The sequence below is a fragment of the Aegilops tauschii genome, chromosome 6 (assembly GCF_002575655.3).
Source record: "Aegilops tauschii subsp. strangulata cultivar AL8/78 chromosome 6, Aet v6.0, whole genome shotgun sequence".
Taxonomy (NCBI): Eukaryota; Viridiplantae; Streptophyta; class Magnoliopsida; order Poales; family Poaceae; genus Aegilops; species Aegilops tauschii.
The window spans coordinates 24,925,638-24,931,946 of record NC_053040.3 but is presented as its reverse complement, the minus strand read 5'-3'; positions in this window follow the sequence as shown (position 1 = coordinate 24,931,946).

Here is a 6,309-nt window from a genome sequence, read left to right as displayed (position 1 = left end):
AATATTTCAGGAAAGCTCAATGATTGGCATGGCATGGATTAGAATGTGGACCCTTCAAAATGCTAAGTACAAAAGATTGGCTCAAGCTCAAAGCACAAGACTCTACATTTTCTATTTTAGTGATCCAAGATCACATTGAGTCTATAGGAAAAGCCAATACTATTAAGAAGGGATGAGGTGTTGCTTAATGAGGTTCTTGCTCAAAATGCTTAGTGATATGCTCCAAAACCCTCCACTACTTTCTCATATCAACATATGTCCCAAACCACAAGTCCAACTCGGCCCCACCGAAATTTCATATCCGGATCCACCGAGTTCACTTGACATAGCCACTGCCAGAAACCCTAGTCTTTTCGGTCTCACCGATAGGGATCTCGGTCTCACCGAGATGGGATTGTAATCTCTCTGTTTCCCTTCGTAACGTTTCGGTCAAACCGAGATGAGCGATCGGTCCCACCGAGATTGCAATGCAAACACTCTGTTTCCTTTTCGTAACGTTTCGGTCCAACCGAGATGAGAGAATCGGTCCCACCGAGTTTGCCTGACCAACTCTTTGTTTGACTATTACCAAAATCGGTCTCACTGAGTTTGTGTAATCGGTCTCACCGATATTACGTTATGCCCTAACCCTAATGAAATCGGTCCCACCGAGTTGGCTGTCGGTCCCACCAAAATGCCTAACAGTCACATTATGAACCAAATCGGTCTGACCGAGTTCTTTGAATCGGTCCCACCGAGTTTGGTGATTTGTGTGTAACGGTTAGATTTTGTGTGGAGGCTATATATACCCTTCCACCCACTCTTCATTCGTGGAGAGAGCCATCAGAACATGCCTACACTTCCAACACATATTTTCTGAGAGAGAACCACCTACACTTGTGTTGAGGTCAAGATATCCCATTCCAACCACATAAATCTTGATCTCTAGCCTTCCCCAAGTTGCTTTCCACTCAAATCTTCTTTCTACCAAATCCAATCCTATGAGAGAGAGTTGAGTGTTGGGGAGACTATCATTTGAAGCACAAGAGCAAGGAGTTCATCATCAACACACCATTTGTTACTTCTTGGAGAGTGGTGTCTCCTAGATTGGCTAGGTGTCACTTGGGAGCCTCCGACAAGATTGTGGAGTTGAACCAAGGAGTTTGTAAGGGCAAGGAGATCGCCTACTTCATGAAGATCGACCCGAGTGAGGCAAGTCCTTCGTGGGCGACGGCCATGGTGGGATAGACAAGGTTGCTTCTTCGTGGACCCTTCGTGGGTGGAGCCCTCCGTGGACTCGCGCAACCGTTACCCTTCGTGGGTTGAAGTCTCCATCAACGTGGATGTACGATAGCACCACCTATCGGAACCACGGATAAAAAATCTCTGTGTCAACATTGCGTTTGCTCCCTCAATCTCCTCCCTTTACCTTCATATGCAATTGTTTTACATTCCGCTACTATACTCTTAGAATTGCATGCGTAGGTTGATTGCTTGACTTGTGCTAAGTTGCTAAAATCTGCCAAGAACTAAAATTGGGAAAAGGCTAGATTTTTATTTGGTCAAGTAGTCTAATCCCCCTCTAGACATACTTTCGATCCTACAGCGTTAACCGTGGTGTCATCGGTGTTATTGCCATTGCTTCGGCGTTTGTGTCTATTGCGTCGGAGCTTGCCAGTGCTGTTCTTGGCCTCGGAGGGGCCTGCCTCGCTGGCTTAGTTTTTGCTACGAGCCAGCCAGCTGTCCTCACCCGCGCAAAAGCGGGTCATGAGTGCTGTGAGGGCTGCCATGGATTTTGGCTTTTCTTGGCCGAGGTGGCGGGCGAGCCATTCGTCATGGATGCTGTGTTTGAAGGCTGCTAGGGCTTCGGCATCCGGACAGTCGACGATCTAGTTCTTTTTGGTTAGGAACCTAGTCCAGAATTTTCTGGCTGATTCTCCGGGTTGTTGGACTATATGACTTAAGTCATCGGCATCTGGTGGCCGGACATAAGTACCTTAGAAGTTGTCGAGAAAGGCTTCTTCCAAGTCCTCCCAGCTGCCGATAGAATTTTCAGGCAGACTATTTAGCCAGTGTCTAGCTGGCCCTTTTAATTTTAGTGGGAGGTATTTGATGGCGTGGAGATCATCTCCTCGGGCCATATGGATGTGGAGAATAAAATCTTCGATCCACACTGCGGGATCGGTTGTTCCGTCGTATGATTCAATGTTGACGGGCTTGAACCCCTCGGGGAATTCATGATCCAGTACTTCATCTGTGAAGCAGAGAGGGTGTGCGGCGCCTCTATATCGGGCCGCGTCACGATGCACCTCCGATGAAGTCCGTCTGCGGTTATCGGCCCGGGCGTGGCTAGGTTTGTCACGTCCGCATAGGTAGCCGTCATCCCGAGTCAGGAAGCGTCCTCGCGATCCGTAGATTGATCTGGTGTGTCCTGCTCTACTGTCCAGATCCTGCCGAAGGTCGTATGTATGGTCCCGAGCTGTTCTGTCCCTGTTTTTACGAGGTGGTGGGGCAGGCTGTTGTTCAGCCTGAGTTGCCGTTTTATCCCGACCGCGGGGTGGTCGGTCCGCCGCACTATCCCGACCATGTGGTGGTCGTTCCGCATTACGCGAGGGAGGTATGGGATCTGGTGCCTCCTCATCGAACTGAAGTAGCAGTTTGCGCTTTGGGTAACTCTTGGCTGGGTGCTTGAGGCCGTATTCTTCGGCTGCCAGGACGTCGGTCCATCTGTCAATGAGTAAGTCTTGATCGACTTGGAGCTGCTACTTTTTCTTCAGGCTTCTTGCAGTAGCTATTAGCTGGCGCTTGAAGCGCTCCTGCTCGAGGGGTGCCTCAGGCACGATGAAATCCTCGCTGCCGAGGCTCTCCTCATCCTCGGAGACTGGATGATAACTATCGTCATTCGGGTCATTGGGCATGGCCTGTTTATCAGGGTTAACTTGCCCGTTGTCTTGTTCCTCCTGTTCGGATGCGGCTCCAACAGGGTCTTCATTGTTTTCGGCGTCGCCCGGAGTACTATTCTCTCCGGTGCTAGTGTTCCCATCTTTTGAGCGATGAGGCTTAGAACGGCGTTTAGGGCGCCGGCGCTTGGACTGTGTCTCAGAAGGTTTATTCGCAACTGGATCTTCTTTGTCATCGTCGCTAGCTTTTTTAGGTGTGTCAACCATGTACACATCGTACGAAGAGGTGGCCGTCCAACATCCAGTGAATGGCGGGTCTTGGCCTTGCTCCTTGTCGGCATCGTTGTCCATACTGTCGATGTCTTCGGAGCCATAATCAAGCACGTCGGTTAAGTCATCGACAGTGGCTATGAAGTGGGTGGCGGGTGGGAAGCAAAATTCCCCATCATCAGCCTCTAGCTCGAACCGAACATAGTTCGGCTGTGAGTCCTTCTCCAAGGATAAATTCTTTAAAGAGTTTAGCACATCACCCAAAGGTGAGTGCTGGAAAATGTCTGCGGCGCTGAATTCGAAGATCGATAACCGATCTAGCTTGGTGTCCGCAGGCGTACATGGTCCGAAACCTATAGGCGGAGACGAGTCCGGAGTTCCGTTGACGCAAATATTGCAGGGTGTCGAGTCCGTGTGCGGCTCCAACGCCGCGGACTCTGTGCCTCGGATGGCACGATCTGCTCCGGTTCTAAGGCCGTTGCATCAACAGGAACCATCTCCTGGATGTGATCCGATGACAAATTTAATTCATGTTCATCGGGGCGAGGGGGAGCGATCGCCGCGGTCTCAAATCCCTTGAAGATCAAGTATCCACGGATATTCGCGACGTAGTTCAAGCTTCCAAATCTGACCTGGTAGCCAGGGGCGTTGCTATCAATCTGCTCCAGATGGCCAAGCGAGTTGGCCCGCAGTACGAAGCCACCGAATACGAAAATCTGTCCGGGGAGGAAGCTTTCTCCTTGGACAGCGTCACTATAGACGATCGAAGGGGCCATCGAACCTTTCATTGACGGCATAGTGGAACTCTCAATGAAAGCACCAATGTCGGTGTCAAAACCGGCGGATCTCGGGTAGGGGGTCCCGAACTGTGCGTCTAAGGTCGATGGTAACAGGAGACGGGGGACACGATGTTTACCCAGGTTCGGGCCCTCTCTATGGAGGTAATACCCTACTTCCTGCTTGATTGATCTTGATGAATATGAGTATTACAAGAGTTGATCTACCACGAGATCGTAATGGTTAACCCTAGAAGCCTAGCCTGTATGACTATTGTAATGAGTATATGCCATCCGGACTACGCCCTCCGGTTTATATAGACATCGGAGGGATCTAGGGTTACATAGAGTCGGTTACATAAGAAGGAATCTTCATAGTTGATCGCCAAGCTTGCCTTCCACACCAAGGAGAGTCCAATCCGGACACGGGTACAGTCTTCGGCCTTCATGTCTTCACAGCCCATCAGTCCGGCCCATGGATAACAGGCCGGACGCCCGAGGACCCCTTAGTCCAGGACTCCCTCAACTACACTCAAGCTAGCAGCAGCAAAGTCAAAGAAGGATGGTAGATCGAACAACATGAAGTGGCAGCCGTTCATGTCCACGTTCGTGCTGAACAAGATGTGTGAGCTCATCTCTAGTGGAGTTAGGACTGACAAGGGCTTCAAGGAGGTGTACTTGAACACCGTTGCGAAGCAGGTGTTCGAGTTCTGTGGGCAAGAGGTGCCTGCCACCCAGGTGTACAACCACCTGAGGAAGTGGAGAAGTAGATGGATCCAAGTGTCCAGGCTGAGAGACCTTAGCGGTGCCTCATGGGATGAGAACACTTGCTCCATAGTTCTGGAGGCAGAGCACTACGCCGGCCATGTCGCGGTTAGCTCACAACCCTCTTCCTTTTCATACTGTCCACCATTGCCTATTCCTAATCGCAACTAACAACACTTGTGTTTCATTCTTAGGACCACCCAAGGGACGCTGAGTTCCTCAACACACCCATACAAAACTACAACCAGATGCAACACATCTTCTCCTTCGGGCTGGCAACTGGGAAGCATGCCATGGGCTCGGGGGAGCCTCTTGGTTCTCCCATGCCAGACTTCCCTGGGACCCCGGACGTCGAGGTCCTCGATGGCCCTGACAAGCCCGTTGCGAAGCCCTTCGACAAGCCATTTGACCCCGTCCATGATAGGAAGATGAAGAGAGGAGGCCTGATGGAGGAGGAGATCAATGTCTTCTGCAGCATGACTGAGGCGGTGAAGGAGGTGGCAACAGCCATCAGGGAGTGCAAGCCCCTCGACATCCACCCTGACCTGTATGGCGCTGTCATGACCTAGGGTGGCTTCAGCGACGAGGCTCTCATGGCAGCTCTCAGCCACCTGCTTGACAACAAGGCCCAGGGTGTTGGGTTCGTTGCCATGGCCGACGCTCACAGGGTGATGTGGCTCAGGAGCTGGCTGGGCAAGCACTACTACTAGAGTAGTGCTGCCTGATAACCCACAAGTATAGGGGATCACAACAGTTTTCGAGGGTAGAGTATTCAACCCAAATTTATTGATTCGACACAAGGGGAGCCAAAGAATATTCTCAAGTATTCGCAGTTGAGTTGTCAATTCAACCACACCTGGATAACTTAGTATCTGCAACAAAGTATTTAGTAGCAAAGTAATATGGAAGTAACGGCAACAGTAGCAAAAGTAATATTTTTGGGTTTTGTAGAGATTGTAACAGTAGCAACAGAAAAGTAAATAAGCGAAGAACAATATGTGAAAAGCTCGTAGGCATTGGATCGGTGATGGAGAATTATGTCAGATGCAGTTCATCATGTAACAATCATAACATAGGGTGACACAGAACTAGCTCCAATTCATCAATGTAATGTAGGCATGTATTCCGGATATAGTCATACATGCTTATGGAAAAGAACTTGCATGACATCTTTTGTCCTACCCTCCCGTGGCAGCGGGGTCCTAACAGAAACTAAGGTATATTAAGGCCTCCTTTTAATAGAGTACCGGACCAAAGCATTAACACATAGTGAATACATGAACTCCTCAAACTAAGGTCATCACCAGGAGTGGTCCCGATTATTGTCACTTCGGGGTTGCCGGATCATAACACATAGTAGGTGACTATAGACTTGCAAGATAGGATCAAGAACTCACATATATTCATGAAAACATAATAGGTTCAGATCTGAAATCATGGCACTCGGGCCCTAGTGACAAGCATTAAGCATAGCAAAGTCATAGCAACATCAATCTCAGAACATAGTGGATACTAGGGATCAAACCCTAACAAAACTAACTCGATTACATGATAAATCTCATCCAACCCATCACCGTCCAGCAAGCCTACGATGGAATTACTCATGCACGGCGGTGAGC